Source organism: Cololabis saira, unplaced genomic scaffold (genome assembly GCF_033807715.1).
Source record: "Cololabis saira isolate AMF1-May2022 unplaced genomic scaffold, fColSai1.1 scf121, whole genome shotgun sequence".
In the NCBI taxonomy this organism is placed as follows: Eukaryota; Metazoa; Chordata; class Actinopteri; order Beloniformes; family Belonidae; genus Cololabis; species Cololabis saira.
The window spans coordinates 48,563-68,236 of NW_026906285.1; the positions used below are offsets into that span (position 1 = coordinate 48,563).

At 39.9% G+C, this 19,674-nt stretch overlaps 2 non-coding genes across 2 annotated transcripts; both read left to right on the forward strand.

Annotated features, from left to right (window-relative positions):
• The first annotated feature begins 12,592 nt into the window (after nt 1-12,592).
• LOC133438746 (U2 spliceosomal RNA) lies at nt 12,593-12,783 on the forward strand. Its single transcript, XR_009781806.1, has one exon. It is a non-coding gene; the product is annotated as a U2 spliceosomal RNA (small nuclear RNA).
• A 3,886-nt stretch (nt 12,784-16,669) lies between these two features.
• LOC133438745 (U1 spliceosomal RNA) lies at nt 16,670-16,830 on the forward strand. The gene has a single exon (XR_009781805.1). It is a non-coding gene; the product is annotated as a U1 spliceosomal RNA (small nuclear RNA).
• The last annotated feature ends 2,844 nt before the right edge of the window (nt 16,831-19,674 follow it).

Below are 19,674 nucleotides of genomic sequence, written 5' to 3' on the forward strand. Positions count from 1 at the left end.
TTGGCTACAAAACATTACATATGGTGTGGTCAGAAAAAGGCAAAGGACAACTGACATTTTCCAAATTCTTGTCTTCAACAAACTGAGCAAACTGTACCTGTCCTCAGTAGAGTGCTGAAAACTCTGTAATATGTTACTACAGACCTGGATTCACTCCCCCTTGCCAGCGCGGCTTCATCCTCACAATCCGCAGTGTCATGTTGATTGTCCAGCAGCTGGGGAAAGAATTGGGAGAACTAAAATTCCTCTGTACAGCCAAGCTGAATCAGGACTGCCTTGAGGTAATTAATTAATACAATAATTGAATAGTAGAAATAGTGTGCAAGACAGAAGTAATATTATGTCCTCTAATAGAATCTGTTCTCTGGGATCCGTGGCAAGGGTGGACACAGGTTCAACCCAACAAGCAGGGAGTTTGCCTCAGCCCTCAAAAGTGCCTCCATTGCAAATCTTACCAACAACATGGGGAGCAACTGCCTGTCTGATAATGGCACCCTTTTGCTCAGCACATTTCCTGACCTCAGACTTCACCTGAATCCCCCGACATCGTCTACCTCACAGGTATGTATCAACAAAAGTCACTTGTGTATGGCTGCCTGTCACCTGCCCATTGACAATAAATGTGCACATTTGCTCACCCCTTTACAAAACTGTACTTTCTCAATTTCATTTAGACTAGGAACCTGTATATTTGGTCAAACTTTCAATTAAACATACTATAAAGTCCTTATTGACACCTGCACCATGTATATGCATGTACATTCTAATAATTTCTAGTTTTTATTGTTGCACTACACCGTTTACACGTGGGTACATTACTGCTGTGTCATTGTGATATATTAGCCAAATCCCCATGTCTTTCCTGGTTAAATAAAGGTAAAAAAAACACCCAGTTCAACCTGCTGTATATGATAATGCATGAAGTCAATAGATTAAAAAAATAATAATAAATGAGTCTAACTCATGCTTATATGTTACATAAAGTGTATTACAGAATGTGAAGAACCCACAGAGGAGATGGAGGTGATGACAGAGGAGATTGTGGTGTCAGACTGCATTCAAGGTGAAGTCTTGACGTACATATCTGGCTGGTTGATCAGGGAGCTGAAGGAGGACCCACTACTCTCCTCCTGCGCCAGATGTGAGGAACTGCTGATCCATGTCAATCATGCCGACCACAGCTATGCTGCAACCCTTGGAGACTCGAATATTTTCCTTAAAAGGAAAAAATACACACATGAGGCCAAGTTAATGGAACCATCTAGAGTCTTTCAAGAAGCAGTGATAAAGATGGAGGCAAAACTACAAGAGTCACTGAGAGTGCACTGGGCAGAGTGCAGTCTCCGCAGGACTTTGAGGCAGGAGGTGGAAAACTCTGACGCTTTCTCTGTCCTCGCAGAAGCACACCCGGTGCATGCATTTGTTCTGCAAGAAAAAATAATGGACAAATACATCATATGCAGGATTGGAGCAGAGTTAAGGAAGGGCAACAGGAAAATAAAGGAGGATAAGACGACAGCCAGGAGAAAACTAAAATGTTTCACCAGTTTGCTGTGAAATATTTATATTTCTGCTTTTCTATTGCAATGCTTGGTATGTTGGTGTCTCCAAGTCTTCCCTTAGCCGTCTTCAGCTTGTTCAGAATGACACATCACTCCGGTTTTATTTGCTCTTCACTGGCTTCCTGTTTCTTTTAGAATTGTTTTTAAAATGTTAAATCTAAAATTTTAATCTTTGTTTTGCCCTCAATGGGCTTGCCCCTGTTTATTCATGTGAACAAGTGCGAGTTCAGAACTCCACTAGAGGCCTACGGTCCTCAAATCGGCTCCTGCTGGAAGTCCCTAGGACCAGGACTAAACTCTGGGGTGATCGGGCCTTCTCCGTTGCTGGACCAGACTCTGGAATAAGCTGCCCCCAGAAATGCGCACCATCACTGACTTTGGGGTTTTTAAATCCAGACTGAAAACCTGGTTATTTAGACTGGCTTTTAATACATAGTATTGATGTGATATATTCTTCATTTAATTTTAATGGTTTTATTATGTTGTTTTTAAATTGTTTTGTTTTAATGTGGATTTTAATGGAAAGCACTTTGGTCACCCTGTGTGTTGTAAAGGGCTTTAGAAATAAAGATAGATTGATTGATTGATTGATTGATTGATTGATTGATTGATGGATTTCGGGAAGAGAGATTGGAACGTCTGACTTCATGCACAATAAAATAACTGCTAAAATCCCATTGAATGTGTGCGCTTCCGTTTTTTCTATAAATATTTCGGATTAATGTTGTTTATAACAAGTTATCTCTGAATATAAAAAAATCTAATTTTATTATCTTTGGTGCCAAAAAAAAAAAAATCATACAACAAGGATTTATCTAAAATTACAATTGAGTCTACAGAAATGCCCCAAGTATCATCTACAAGATTTCTAGGATTAATTATTGATGAGCGTTTGTGTTGGAGAGAACAGGTTTATTGTTTGAGTAAAAGAATAAACAAATCTATTGGCATAATAAGTAAAGTTAGACACCTTGTTTCTAAGCAGTGTCTACTTACTCTTTATTACAGTCTTATCTATCCTCACCTTTCATATTGCAATATTGTTTGGGGGAGTACATTTACAGCTACTCTCCATAAAATAAAATCTTAATTCTCCAGAATGGTTTTGTAAGACTTGCATCTCGATCTGTCTGGGATGCTACTGCTGCTGCCTTATTTAAAAATCTACAGATCCTTACTATTTATGACATCAACAGTTACCAAATATGCATTTTTCTTTAAAAGATATTTTCCTCAGAAGGAAATGTTCCTGAGCAATTTAGTTCATACGTTACCACAAACTCTCAATTTCATTCCTACTCAACACGGCAGGCCCTCGCCCTACATCCGCTGAAATGTCTGGAATTGCTTTTCCCACTGTTAATGTTTCTTTTGTACTTCATATTCTGTGTTGCCATTTGTTCAGCATAATATTCATATTTTCATGATCATGTCTACAGTATTTTTTTTTATTTTCTTTTCATTCATGTTCTGCATTCAATTTTTATGATACATTATTCATTTTTATGATTTTGTATCCTCATAACTATATTGTTAAATGTTATTAGGTGGGGGCTCCTCATAAAGCTACTGGCTTGCTCGCTCCTCCCTGCACAGTTTCTTTTAACTGCACTTATTTGTGTAATGTTATTTTTTTCATGTTATGTGCTAAATAAACTAAAACTAAACTATTATCTTGTTCAAAACCAAACGTAGCGTCAACGTTAGCAAAACCGTGTCAAAATTGTAAGCTAACGTCAACTAAGGTTCGTGAATGCCCTCGCCACCTAATTTTCGTAATGCTAAATATGGCTGTTAGTTGTGTAAATATCTAATATTAGCAAAAGAAAATGTAAATAGCCCACTTACCTCTACCGATAACACGCGACGTAACTAAAAGCCGCTGCCGTGATCCATCCACACGTGGTTCTCCTCCTCCTTCTTCTTAGGAGACAGGAAGTGAGGTCAGAGCGGCGACCACGCCCACTTAGGAGACCGGAAGTGTATACCATTCCATACCATTGCCAGTAACGGTAATGCGCTATCTTGTGTATAGAAGATCTTTGGCTAAGCTTAGCCGATTAGCGGCTAACCGGAACAGCTGGCTGAGCAGCGGCGGCTCTGCGGCTGCTCCGCCGCCAGGCTGCACACTCACCCGGGGAGCCGTGGGACGGCTCAACATCTCCCCCTAGAGTCACTAATCAGTAACTACAACAACAATGAAGTGGTACCGGAGAATTTTTGCGAATGCGAGTATATGAGAGCAGTATCAGCCCCGATACCGATGTATCGGGGCATACCTAGTTTTTATATAAAGGAAAATCCAAACCTACATGGCCCTGTGTGAAAAAGTGATTGTCCCCTAAACCTAATAACTGGTTTGGCCTCCCTTAGCAGCAACAATTGCAATCAAGCGTTAGCAATAACTAGCAATGAGTCTTTTACAGCGCTGTGGTGAAATTTTGGCCCACTCATCTATGCAGAATTGCTCTAATTCAGCCACATTGGAGGGTTTTTGATAGTGATGCATCGAAATGAAAATTTGTGGCCGAAACCGAAAATAATAATAAACACTTGGCCGAATACCGAACAATACCGAACATGGTTCTTCGCAGTTTTTCATTTATTTTGCCAATTTTTTCACCATTGCATAAATCAAATAAATTTGATTTAGGCATGCTTTTAAAAGAAAAAAATCTTTTACAAAATTACAAGGTAGAAAACATTTGTTGAACATAAAAAACTGAACATTTTTTAATTTCCCAGCATTTCTTAAATATTCCAGCAGACATTATACCAGCAAAGAACAATAACTTGTAAATAAAATAAATAAATTTAGCAAAATAAATTTTTTGGCCATCTTTGAGCTTACGTTAGGCTTAACTGACTGAACGTTGTAACATAGGCCTTAAAACAATAAAAATGCATTAAAGCGCTACTTTAGCGTTACTTTTACGCCAGATGTAATAGGACATGCACCTTCCAAAAAGTTCAACTTCTGTCTTTTCAGTCCACAAAGTATCTTCCCAAAAGTCTTGGGGATCATCAAGATTTTTTCTGGCAAAACTGGGACGAACCTTTATGTTCTTTTTGCTCAGCAGTGGTTTTTGTCTTGGAACTTGGAACTTTTGTCTTGGCAGGTGAGGCCAGCAGGTCTTTGGATGTTGTTCTGGGGTCTTTTGTGACTCTTGGATTGTGGATAATGGCTCTCACTGTGGTTCGCTAGAGTCCCAAAGCTTTAGAAATGGCTTTGTAACCTTTTCCAGACTGATAGAATTACTTTGTTTCTCATTTGTTCCTGAATGTCTTTGGATCGCAGCAAGATGTCTAGCTTTTGAGGATCTTTTGGTCTACTTCACTTTGTCAGGCAGGTCGTATTTAAGTGATTTTTTTTTTTTGATTGAGAACAGGTGTGGCAGTAATCAGGCCTGAGTGTGGTTGTAGAAATTTCATACAGAGCTATATATGTTTTTTTTTCCCCTTTTAATAATAAAAAGCTTAATTTAAAATTAGCATTTTGTGTTTACTTGTGTTATCTTTGTCTAATATTTACATTTGTTTGATTTGAAACATTTAAGTGTGACAAACATGCAAAAAAATAAGAAATCAGGAAGGGGTAAACACTTTTTCACACGTGTGTGTGTTTGTGTGTATATACACAATAGTTCATGTTCAATATTATGTTGAATATAAATAGTTAATGAATGGGTTTTGAGTGTGTTTTTTCAGCAACTCTCAATTCTTACACTTATTACGTAGACGTATAAGAAGTCTCATCTGAAGGTGTCGTACTGTTAAGAACTAGTTGTAACAAAATATGTTTAACATTAGTCCTCAGAAAATAAACTTAATTGTCTCACAGGAAAAAACCTGAGAGGCAGCACTTTATTGAAACTGAAAAGGCTTTTGATAATGCAGCCAAGATAATGTAAGTCATCTTCTCTGTTACAGAATCATAAAGGAAGACCCAAAAGACACTGCTGTGATGATTGCGAGCAAGTCTTCACCACATCATCAAACCTGAAGAAGCATAAGAAAACTCACACTGGTGGTAAACCGTACAGCTGTGATCAGTGTAGAGCAGCTTTTGCCCAACAAAGTCACCTAACGAGTCACCAACGTATTCACACTGGAGAAAAGCCTTACAGATGTGATCAGTGTGGAGCGGCTTTTGCCCAGCAAGGTGATCTTACGAAACACCGACATATTCACACCGGAGACAAGCCTTACAGATGCGATCAGTGTGGAGCGGCTTTTGCCCATCAAAGTAATTTGACGACTCACCAACGTATTCACACTGGAGAAAAGCCTTACAGATGTGATCAGTGTGGAGCAGCTTTTGCCCAGCAAAGTGCTTTAATGAGGCACCAACGTATTCACACTGGAGAAAAGCCTTACAGATGTGATCAGTGTGGAGCGGCTTTTGCCCGGCAAGTTCATTTGACGACTCACCAACGTATTCACACTGGAAACAAACCATACAGATGTGATCAGTGTGGAGTGGCTTTTGCCCAGCAAGGTCATTTGACGACTCACCAACGTATTCACACTGGAAACAAACCATACAGATGCGATCAGTGTGGAGTAGGTTTTGCCACATCAAGTAATCTAAGGAGACATCAACGTATTCACACTGGATAAAAAGTGTACATTTGTGATCAGTGCTGATATAATTTAAAGTTGAGTTAAAATGCACCAGTTTAGTTAATTTAGTTTGAAAGAAATAATTCACATTTACGCACTGACACACACACCCACACATGGATGATCTGAAGTTTGTGTTTAATGTTTAGTTAGTTGTTGTTTAGGCATCGGAATTGATCCCGAATTTTGTTTCACTTTCTTTTAAGACTTTTTTAAATAAATTCTGATTAATTTGAATGAGAGAAGTTGTTTGTGTTTATTTTATAGATATTTGTCACAGCTGCTGGTTGCAAAGGTCTGTGCTCGGACTCCTTCCTTCAATGTTATTCTGTAACGTCTCCCCTGGCAACAGTCTGGCACGTAGGGAATAACAGCTACTTTGAGACTGATTTAGCTGTTTAGTCATTATTTCCTGATAAGTCAGGTGGTGCCTCGTTTTGATTGATTTCATTTTGATGAGTAATCTTCATTAGTTATTAATAACTATCGTAAGACAATTATCAATCACTTTCTTATAACTGAACCAGCACTCCTTTGTGGCTCAACACCAGCCCCGGTCCTCGGTGTCCACGTCCCTGCAGGTTTTAAATGTGTCCCTACATGCAGGACAGTAGCTCTCAAGGACCAGGGTTGGACACCCCTGGTTTAGGACTTTAGATGCAAATAACAGAGTTTTGACTTTGATTGTAGATGTTATGGAGAACCCATGAAGGGAGGCCAACACGGGAGAGATATGTGGTCTCTTACTGGTTCCTGTCAGCACTCACGCTGCTGCTTTGATCAAATCTAAATCCAGACCTTCACCCAGTGAGGATCTTCAGGACGGGCTGAAGAAGACCTTGCACATCAGTCCCACTCCCCCATCATCAACACACTTAGTGGAAATATAAATGCAGCTCAGGATGGAAATGAATGTTTAGATACATGATGATCTGACTGAAACAAGGACACGGTCACATGACAACTAAAGGAAGTCCAAATAAATATTAGAGTGAGACACTTGTTTAGTCCAGTTTATTGATACTGAATAAATGAAGCTTGTAAAACAGACACAACTGTTGAGACACTGAGACAAATGTATGGCTTATTAAAAAAAACTCAACCTAAAATGGAATTAACAGTTCCAGAAATAAAAGATCAGATTCTACCATCAGAGTACAAATGAAAGGTAGAGCAGAGAAAGAAGAAAAGTGATCAACAAGTGCTCCTGCTGAACAACTACATCTAATACGACTGAACATGAGTCCAACTGTCCACTTCCTGTCAGCAGCTGGACAACCGGACGTCCTCCAGGTATTTTATCCTCTATTTGGGTTTGGAGACGCGGCTGCAGAGACTGCTGGGGTCACTGTTGGTTGGTTTTGATCCTCACAGCAGAATAAGTCACCACATCTTCTTCCTCCTTGACCTGAAATGAACAAACCAGAAACATGATTCATCAGAAATCCTGCTCATCAACCAGTGTAATCACCTGTTCTTCTATATTTACTTACATTTTTCTTAGCAGAAGTCTTTCCAGAGTGATCAATAGAGGCGTAGGTCACGTTGTTCTCCGAATCTACCTGGAGGAGAAAATCAAGAAATACTCAGGAAGTTGTCTTTAAGATCTGTGTTGCTGTTTGAAACCACAAGTTCATGGAAGGACCTGCTGTCCTCCATCTATCTGTCTTCACCTGGAGGTAAAAGTATCTGCTGACAGATTCTCAGCTAAACTCTGCATTACTCTCCGTAATCCTACAATAGTCCTGTAAAACACATTTAAGATGGAAACATTATGAAGAAGCAAAACCACATCTGAGGGAGTCACTTACCTTCATTTTAGTGGAAGTATTTGGATTAAAACCACCAACAGCAGCATAAGTAACATTGTTCTCTGGATCATCCTGGAGACAAACACAAATACAGAAATGTCTCTTAAACTCTGTTACACGAACAGGTGTTTTTAAACAACTTTATTTCACTGTTTCAGAGAGGAATCGACCTCTGAACATCAACGTTGCTGCAGTTCCATGTTTGACCACAAGGGAAGAAACGGCGCTCTGATACTCACATTGTGGAGCATCAGCTGCTGAACATCTGAAACAAAGGTCACATTTCAAGAGTTAGTCAACAACATCATTACATGTCCATCACGTTAATTCAGTAAATAATGTTTCTACTAATAAACTTCTGCTCTGCATTAAAGTTATTATCAGGACGTCTCAACAAAGAAATATCCAGCTGATCCAAAACACTCCAGCAAGATTTTATATAAACATTCAGATTCAACTTGAGCATTTTTTAAATGTCTTGTTCTTCAAAGTAGAATAAATGTAGTTTTCTTCACATATAAAGACACCAGGAACAAATCTGTGGAGGATCAAGACCTCAGAGTTGTTTCATCTCAACAGAGGACTCTGACGTGTCTTTGTTTCCTGATGTGTGTGACAACAAGTCAAAGTTAAAGGAAACAACCCTGAATGTTTAAAAGTGAACATACAAAGCTGTTTCTGTAGAATATTTACTTTTGTTACACTTCAGTCGATGCTTAAGGTGGATTTGTTGTATAAGAGTAATGGATTTGGTTTCCAATGAAATAATTAAAAAAAATGAACAAAACGTTCTTGTTTTTGATATATTTTCTCAGAAACAGAAACAGAAACTTGTGTTTGTTTGAACGTACTGAAATCAGTGACCTGAGGTGTGAACGTGGTTCTCCAACAACGACCCGGTCCTCCACTGACCCACGTCTACATGTTATACCAGCTGCTGCCACCGGGGGGCGTCTCACAGATGACAGGAGCGTCGATGGAGGACGGAGGCTGAGGACAGACACCTGCATGAAAATAATATTATGTTATTTAAACAAATTCCTATATTATTTTCATGCGAGATTCAGCCTGCTTATGTTTATTGTTTACTTTTTCTGCAGGGCTTCTTCATCTCTTTTTGTGTTTGTAAAACAATGATGACGTAAGTAGAACGTATGCGCGCGCATTTTGGCAACAGAAGATGGTGGAGATGAACAGCGTGTCAAGCTATGCAAGAGGATTATCACCCAAAGATCGCGAATTTTACCTTAATAAGTTGACTTTGACAAATGGTGTCCGACTTCCAGATCCGTGTTCTATTAATGAGTGGGTTGAAGACGTTAGCAAGTGGCCAAATGTACAGTGGTCAGATATATTTACCTATTTAATTGAGAAACCGAGCGTGTACACGAGAGAGAAATTACCAGCCTATAAATCACTGGATGCTTATGAATACGTTCTCTGTGGTCATGTACAGAACGTCAAATACCATGACATAGACTCAGAGTTTTGTGTTTTGAGATCAGAAATTGTACTTAGAGGTCACTTCCCCACTGGACCAGCCCCCTTACTTGCACAGTGGCAAAACATCAGAAAAACAGCTGCGACTAGTGGAGAAGACGGGATAACAGCCGATTATGGGCTTAAATTAAAGACAGTTAGACTTGACAGTGACCCGTACAGTTACCCCAAGAACCAGTGGTCCATGGACACTAATATTTGGTACAGTTACCAAGAACCAGTGGTCCATGGACATTAATATTTGGTACAGTTACCAAGAACCAGTGGTCCATGGACATTAATATTTGGTACAGTTACCAAGAACCAGTGGTCCATGGACATTAATATTTGGTACAGTTATCAAGAACCAGTGGTCCATGGACATTAATATTTGGCCACGAATCCAGTTTCCTGATATTTATATGTACCGGTACTTAATTTCTACGCCGGGGAAATACACGAAGCAAAGCTTGAAGGCTTACAAAAGTCTTGATGCTTGGTCCGACTTCAAGGCAGGATTTGTTGGTGAAATTAAAGTGATGAGGACACCGAACTTTATGATTTGACCGTTTAACGTTAGCTACCCAAAAATCCAACATTACCTGATACAAAATGGGAACCGCAAATCCACGTTTCGGTGCCTGGAATCCAGTTGTTTCTGAGAATTGCAGCGATCCATTTGTCTCTCTTAAAGGTATAGTCTGTAATCGTATTCAAAAACATTTATTGTTATACTGGGTGAAATGGTCCTTCCATCCTGAGAATAGCCAGTGAATAATGTCATCAGAAAAAGGAAAGAAAAACATCTGACCTCTCTGACAGCTTTAATCCTGTAAAAACTCTGACCAATCTGTTTTTTGCGCACCAAATGGCACGGATTGGTCAGAGGACCAGAGGATTGGCAGGGGGGAAAGAACCAATCAGATGCCTTCATTTTAAGTCCCGCCCCCGCCCCCCTCTGTCCCATGCGCGCACTCGTTACGTCGAAAATCTTGCCGGAAAACTTCACACACTGGAGTCAGTTTGCTGAAGAATGGCGCAGAAAACGAGAAAACGCAGCCAAAAATACCACCTCCCCAGTATGGGTGTCCGTGGGGATGGAGGCAAGGGCGGAGAGCGCCGGTGCGGCTGGCAGTGCGCTGTGGTGCTGTGCAGGCTCCGTTGCCACGCCTATGCCGTAGGCTACGCCGTATCCTACGCCATAGGCTACGGCGTACCCTAGGCAGAGGTGGCAAATCCGGCTTCAGAAAGTAAAAGTCCTGCCATATATTTGTTCTGTCCATTCACTAAAACCAGGTGAGTTCACTAATTAGCTCATCTACCTGGCTGAAGAGCTGTGCTGATTAGAATCAGCTGGTTGAGTGAATGGACAGAACAAATACATGGTAGGACTTTTACTTTCTGAAGCCGGATTTGCCACCTCTGACCCTAGGGTACGCGGCGACACGGACCATTCTGCGTTGGTGTACTGCGGAACCATAAATCAGCCTTCAGTGTGTGCTCTGTGTGCTGTTCTGAACTTCTCTGTTGTGCTCATTTTACTGAGACGTCGGGTCCCTCCGCCGAGACACAACTTTTGCGGTATGCGTTCATTGTTGTGTCTAAAAATGATGCGCACTGCCCACCCAATCAGAAACGGTACAGATATTCTGTGATATTTATTTATATTTATAAAAAAATAAAATTATAAAAAAAATAAAGGATCCCCGTAACTTTAATTGGGTGGGCAGGATGCACGTTTGGGTGGGCACAGCCCACCCCTGCCCCCCCCCCTAAAACCGGCCTCACTTACAGGTGAATGAGACATGGGGTAGTTTTGTTGAAAATGTGCTGTACAAAATGTCCTGGAAAACTCGACTCCTGCAAATGCGCGTTCCCCAAAGTTTGTGGGGGCGTGGCTTTGGACGGAGCGCTGCCGGGAGGGGGAGGAGGGGGGGCGGGGCTTAGAGGAAATGCCACTTTCAAATCTTGCTAGCTCTCCAACATTACTGACTATACCTTTAACTCGAGCAAATCGAGCAAACTTCAATTGCGTCGATCAAGGTCGCCAAATCTGCGCATGCTCTCAACTTCCATCACGTTTATACCTGCTGTGGAATTAAGGACCTCAAGGCACTTGCGAAAATGTGGATCAAAACGACAAAGTTGGTGAGTCTCTATACTTTAAAACACTTTTTTTTTCCGTTTAATGACGAAGACTGGATTGTTAAACATTTATACAACTGCTGGGACGCTGAATTAGTTTCTGCTGTGTTATTATTGTCTTTTTTTTTAGAGACAGTCGAATGCTTGCAGTTAACCGCCATCAAGCATGCTTGATGCCATTTCTTATTTATTTTTCACTTTTTTCCACATTAACTGAGTCCTACCTAGACTTTTTATTTTGGTCATGCTGATAGAAAAGTTGCATGCTTAAATTACAATGACCATTTGAACGTTTTCTACACTATTGCCCCTCATGTAAATAAAAATTTGATTTTTTTTGTTTTAAATGTTTGTAGCCTATGCTGACTAACATTAAATAAAAGTTTAAACAGAAGTCTTTAATTTGGTATGCGTTGCATTATATTGCTGTTTTTCTTTATGTAATTAACCTTCCAAAGGCAATTTGCAGTTGAATTAGTGTGTAGTTCATCCTCCCTTCCGCTAGATGTCGCAGGAGGAGCTCTGTTTGTTTTGAGGGAGCGTCGAAGAAATAGTTTAAATCTCGGCGGCATTAGTTCACGTCATAATTTAAACATATATCATATTACAGCCCAAAGACAGCATACATGCACTATAAACTGTATTAAGTTAAAGACGCAAGTGATATTTATATTGAAGCGTAAATGTGAGGAAATGTGTTTTTCTAGCGCCCTCAGGGCTTTAGCGTTTTTCTATTGGTCCGCAGCGTGTCACGTGGCCAGGAAGAGTTCTGGCCGCTTGTTTGTGGTATTAAATTCACTTAATTTACCGAAAGACGCTAAAAAGAAAAATAGTTTTGCAGGACCTACATTTGTAGTAATCACTGTTAGTAATCTAACCTGGAAAAAAAAAATTATATATATTTTTTTTCAAAACCGTGAGTTTAAAGGAGGGAGCCGGGAATAGGGAGGTTTCCTCCAAACCATTGTGGTTATCGCTTCTCGGCCTTTTGGCTAAGATCAAGTGTAGTATCTGTTCTTATCAGTTTAATATCCGATACGTCCCCTACCCGGGGACCATATATTAAATTGATTTTTGGAACAGGGAGATGGAATAGGGGCTTGCTCCGTCCACTCCACGCATCGACCTGGTATTGCAGTATCTCCAGGAACGGTGCACTCCTCCTAACATGTACAATATAAAATATGGCACACTAAACGATTATTAACCTTCACTCTTCCTGGTTCATGCGTGCAGGTCACGGGGGGGAAATGACCCCCTCAATTTCTGAAGAACATGAGTTGCCCCCCCCCCAATAGAAAAACCCTAAATTATTCAAAATTGAACAAATGTATTTTCAGACGTAAAGGTTGAATATGTAGAATATTTATTAAAAATATATTTCTAAAAAAATAATACATCCACGGTGCGTTTTGAGGTGTACATATCAATTAATCGTGCATAAAGTAGTCCCATAGGATAAAAGGAAGATGGTGAGAAGAATTTGAGATGAGTAGACACTACATGCCCAAAACCCTTCAAATTATAATTTACGAATATAACAGTTAAGTAAGCAGTGACACACACTGTTGGCTGTTTAGGACAAATAAACAAGAAAGGTAAGCACAATAAATGATTCCCTGTGCAGTATTTTATGGCGAGCCTTTACCAATTTATGATTTAATTTATGCATGGTATGAGTTGCATATTGGCAAAAAATTAAAAATTAAAATCACGTTGGTGTCCCCCTCAATCCTGACATCGGATCTGCACCCCTGACTTGGTTTTATTCCGGGTAGTAGCTGAAGTAGAAATTGTGATACTGGTGTAGAAAATGAGTGGATGGATGTTTATTCCATGTTGGTTCTGCAGTTCACTCTTTTCTCCACTAGAGGGCGACAGAGCGATAAGATGTTTTAAAGCCTGGGGCCTGTACTACGAAACAAGTTCAACATACCCAGGATATCTTTTCCTTATCCAGATTCACTAACCCGGACAATTGCAATCACGCTAAGCGGTCACACGACGGTGGTTATCAACTCGGTATATCAACCCAGGTTTCTCCAATCTGGATATGAGTGCGTGCACATAAAAGGGGCGGTGTTTTCAGCGCATGACCAATCGCAAGCATGGAGAAGTCCGCTGTCAGAGCCGCTTATTTCAGTAGCGAAGAGCAAACAATAATTTTACGGAAATATGATGAGTATAGGCATATAATACAGGCAAAAAGCAACACAGTTGCAGCTGCAAAATGCAGGAAAGACAGCTGGCAAAAGATCGCTGACTGTATAAATGCGTAAATTCATAGGGATATAAACATATATTTGAATATTCTGGGAATCTTAATCTTAAACTGTAAACCATGATCAGCAATATTAAAATAATAAAAGGCTTGCAATATTTCAGTTGATTTGTAATGAATCCAGAATGTATGACATTTTTTTGTTTTTGTGTTTGCATTACAGAAAATCACAATATTCTAATTTTCTGAGACAGTCCTGTATATATTGGTTCTATAACTATTGTTGTTGACCGATAACTTGTGCTGATGCTGTACCAAAGAATTGGGTTTTTTTATTTATTTTATTTAATTTTTAATTTTTTCAGGAGGGGGGTATTTAGTATTTTAAAGTGACTTCTCAGAATGTTCGAGGGACGAAATTGAAAATCCCTTTTTTGCTATCCCCTTACAAATGCATCTTCTTTTTTATTTCTTCTTGATTTATTTATTTAATTGGTATTAGTTTTGGATTGACTGTACATTGGATTTTGGGTGATGATTTGTTTTATTTATTCATTGATTGATTTATTTTTTATTTTCTCCTCCACCTCTTTTTTTCTTTTTTTCCTTTTTTTTTTGGATCGTTCATACAGGTACTCATCAGGGAAAGCAAAGGGGTTTTGGCGGTCCCTGAATACGCGTTCTCTTCGGAGGGATCCTCTCACGATCCGCGCACCGAGCTCCACTGGATTCATTTTCCAAGAGAGCTGATTGGTCAGGGGGCAATGCTTTTATACCCGGCGATCTGTATCTCGAACATAACCTGCTCCGGAGCAGGTTAGCTGTTCAGCATAAGTTACCATGGCGATGTACCCCGGTAAGAAGTGAACCACCGTCGTAGTCCTGAAAACCCAGGGTTAAACCTGAAGTTACCTTGCTAACCCCAAATCCCGCTTCGTAGTACAGGCCCCTGGTGAACAGCAGAACGGGGTTTTTATTTACGTGTAAGAACAAGGTTCAGTAACCAGATTAATAGGAACATCTACTTGTGGTTTTGAACTGTATTAAAATATGTTCAAATCCCATTATAAATCAACCCGAGTGGTTGACTTTCTAGATCAATAGGTGGCAAAAGCAGGACATGCAGCTTCTACCACTGGTGAACAAAGGAAGTTGTGAGCAGACACAGACCTCGCATTTCTATGTTTTATACACTTCTTTTAGATAACACGTGAATCAAATAATGTATATCTTCAGTTTAGTTCCGTTTTGTGTCACTTGAACCTCTTGTTGGGGTCATCTGTGGGGGGGTAATCGGAGGAACTCTGATATTCCTTTATCTGCTGCTTTGTAGATTCAGCAATGCATTATGGGAAATACCCGTTTTCTGTTTGTTATTTATTTTTTATAATCAAAACATCGTCAATTTTCACCTTTCAGCACACATTCGTTGTTTGTACTAAAATAGTGAAGTGTTCAGGGGCCTGTACTACGAAGCGGGATTTGGGGTTAGCGAGGTAACTTCAGGTTTAACCCTGGGTTTTCAGGACTACGACGGCGGTTCACTTCTTACCGAGGTACATCGCCATGGTAACTTATGCTGAACAGCTAACCTGCTCCGGAGCAGGTTATGTTCGAGATACAGATCGCCGGGTATAAAAGCATTGCCCCCTGACCAATCAGCTCTCTTGGAAAATGGCATGCCCTTTTGAAGAGAACCAGTGGAGCTCGGTGCGCGGATCGTGAGAGGATCCCTCCGAAGAGAACGCGTATTCAGGGACCGCCAAAACCCCTTTGCTTTCCCTGATGAGTACCTGTATGAACGATCCAGAAAAAAAGAAAAAAGAGGTGGAGGAGAAAATAAAAAATAAATCAATCAATGAATAAATAAAACAAATCATCACCCAAAATCCGATGTACAGTCAATCCAAAACTAATACCAATTAAATAAATAAATCAAGAAGAAATGAAAAAGAAGATGCATTTGTAAGGGGATAGCAAAAAAGGGATTTTCAATTTCGTCCCTCGAACATTCTGAGAAGTCACTTTAAAATACTAAATACCCCCCTCCTGAAAAAATAAAAAATTAAATAAAATAAATAAATAAACCCAATTCTTTGGTACAGCATCAGCACAAGTTATCGGTCAACAACAATAGTTATAGAACCAATATATACAGGACTGTCTCAGAAAATTTGAATATTGTGATTTTCTGTAATGCAAACACAAAAACAAAAAAATGTCATGCATTCTGGATTCATTACAAATCAACTGAAATATTGCAAGCCTTTTATTATTTTAATATTGCTGATCATGGTTTACAGTTTAAGATTAAGATTCCCAGAATATTCAAATGTTTATATCCCTATGAATTTACGCATTTATACAGTCAGCGATCTTTTGCCAGCTGTCTTTCCTGCATTTTGCAGCTGCAACTGTGTTGCTTTTTGCCTGTATTATATGCCTATACTCATCATATTTCCGTAAAATTATAGTTTGCTCTTCGCTACTGAAATAAGCGGCTCTGACAGCGGACTTCTCCATGCTTGCGATTGGTCATGCGCTGAAAACACCGCCCCTTTTATGTGCACGCGCTCATATCCAGATTGGAGAAACCTGGGTTGATATACCGAGTTGATAACCACCGTCGTGTGACCGCTTAGCGTGATTGCAATTGTCCGGGTTAGTGAATCTGGATAAGGAAAAGATATCCTGGGTATGTTGAACTTGCTTCGTAGTACAGGCCCCTGGTCCCTGTATCCTGTGGTTTAGTTAGTTTATATTGTTGACACCGTCAGTGAGTTTGGTGTGTGTGTGAAAGACTCCCCCAGCCGTGACGTGTACAACTCATACTTACCTGGAAGCGGAGACACCATGATCAACAAGGTGGTTCACCCAAGGCGAGGCTAAGCCATTGCACTTCGGCTTTCTGACCTTTGCGAATTCCCCAAATGTGGGAATCTCGACTGCATAATTTCTGGTAGTGGGGACTGCGTTCGCACTCTCCCCTGATCTAACTGTTCAATGAAAACTTCACTGTCTATTTTAACTGATAACATTGTTGACTGATATGTTCATTTTAATACATTTATTAAAATTGTGACGGCTCTGATGTAAGGACAGTGCAGGAGCGCTGCTTCTGGGGCTCCAGTATCAATAATCAATAATCTATAATATATATAAATAAAATAAATAAATATATATATATATATATATATATATATATATATATATATATATATATATATATATATATATATATACACACACACAGTACTCGAGATGAGGGGGGATGGCATTCCCCCTGAAATAAAAACGGTCCAAATCATCCCCCTTTCCATCCCTTATGTCATTTTATCAATTCATTTGGTTTTACTGCTATTTCAACATTTAGAGACATCACGAGAAAAATAACACCAGAAAAATAACTTATTTGAAAATTTTCACCTGTTTCAAGTAAATTTTAACTTGAAATAAGTAGGAAAATCTGCCAATGGGACAAGATTTATCTTCTCATTACAAGCAATAAAATCTTGTACCACATACAGATTTTTCTACTTATTTTAAGTGAAAATCTACTTGAAACAGGTGAAAATTGTTGTTTTTTCCAGTGATGAGTCTTGTTTTAAGTGTAATGAGATTTTTTTTACTAAAATGAGACATTTTAACTAGAAATAAGACAAATATTCTTCTTAAGATTTTGAGTTTTTGCAGTGATCCATGTTACTTATCCTGTGAAGGACAGAGTCATATTGATAAGTTCAGAAAACTGTTTTTTATTGTTGTGTTTTGATGTATTTGATGTAAGCCCAGTGGATATTTAAAGCTTACAGAAGGCTGCATTTAACTGCTGCTATTGTCACAGTCTGAGGGTGAAGTGAACTGCCCCCCCCCCCTACCTGACAACACCTGCAATCACTGTAGTGCAATCATGCCCACAGCATTTAAGCCTCAGTCTCTCTTCAGTCCATGCCAGATTGTCTTGTGTTCTCCAAGCCTTCAGCTGTTTATCAAGTTTTTGACCTTTTTGACCTTTTGACCTTTTTCATCCCCCAGACCACGTTTTTGCCTAAAGGTGCGGGTATGGTTCTGCGTCACACACACGCAGAGCACACGGCGCACCCGTGAGGCCGTCACGAATCGTTCAGAGTTCTCCGTCTCTCCATTTGGTCGCGGTGCAGTACCCCCCGCGGCCACTAGTTAGCGATCTTTTTCTGAATGGTTTATCCGACTTTTTCCGGTCACAGTAAATCAAAGAAATAAGGACAACTATTGTGCAAAAAACAAAAACAAAAAAAATCCCATATAAACGAAGAAAAAAGCCCTGGAAGTTCACTACTGATTCAAACCGGAAACCGGAAATGCTTCCCTTTCAAACGAACCAATCACAGCCCTCTCTGTCTGCGTGTGGTCTGCGTCTCCTCGACGCGTAGTTACAATTTTCGGGAGGTGCACGTCACTGACGGCGCATGTGACGGCGTGTCCTCTGCGTGTACAAAAACCACACGCCGTAGACACGGCGTCGTTTTGACGCAGAAGTATAATTCAGGCTTAAGCCCTTGCCGGTACCTCTGCCTTTGCTGACAGCTTTTTTGGACTTTGACCCTTGCCTGCCCCTCTTCGGATTTTTGCCTGATCCTTGCCTGCCTTGATTTTGTTCAATAAATCTTTTATTAACTGTCTTTTATAACAGTTTTCCCTTGGTGTCTGCATTTGTGTCCATTCCTCGTGTGCCTGACAGCTATGTAATTTCTGCAGTATTTCTGCAGGTGCTTTGGTCAGTGCTATTATTTGGAATATATTATTTGTAATCAGCACAAATTATCTGTCCCCATATGATAAAATCCACCATCCCCCCTGATTTTTTTTTAACAACTCGAGTACTGGACATATATATATATATATATATATATATATATATATATATATATATATATATATATATATATATATATATATATATATATATATATATATATATATATAAAGCTACAATTATCTAACAGTTGTAGCTTTGTTTTGTCTGTAGTTTGTAGTTTTGTCTGAATATAAAGTGACGTTTCATGTTTTCTTTTTTTAGATGACTTTTTTAGATGACTAAAGTTCTATCTATCTAGTAAAAACATGAAGCTTCATTTTATATTCAGACAAACTAATGTGGCAGCTACAACTGTTAGATTTCATCTTTTAAACCAACATTTATCTTAAATGAATTATTTCAGCCAGGTAATTCTCCACAGAGCTGCAGGTTTCTCCCTGGGACGACGCCGCGGGTTGACCCAGCGACCACGTCTGTCCCCCAGGCCGTGAGCTGCTGCTGCTCCCCGGGGCCGGTGGCTCTTCTGATCCCCGAAACATCGGATCAAATTTCTTAACAGGCGTTATTTGGATAAACTGAGCCCAGGTTGGGGATCCGAATTTGGATACAGCCTGTGTGTCCTCTTATCCTTCGCCGTTTGTTTGCTTTCGTCACTTCCGTTTCTCTTCTCGTACACTGATTCGCTACCTGAACAGCCAATCACAGAGTGAGCTGTTTGACCGACATTCGACGCCGATTCCACATGTCGAAAAAAAAACTAGCCCCACAGACGCGCACCGACGGCCTGACGGCCGACAGTCGGCTTGGTGTGTCAGGGCCTTAAGACCTTACTCGGCAATAAAAAAACTCTATTTTCTCATTGGCTGGCAGGTTGGTAACTCCAGATAAGTTCTCTCCGCTGAGAGCTCAGCGCACAGTAGCATACCTTGACTCATTTGTAAGAAGGGCTGTTGGAATTATTGTGCGGTGAGTTTAATTTCTCAGCGTGAAAAATGCCATGTGTAGCGTGAGAGCGTGTGAACTTGAAATGCGTGA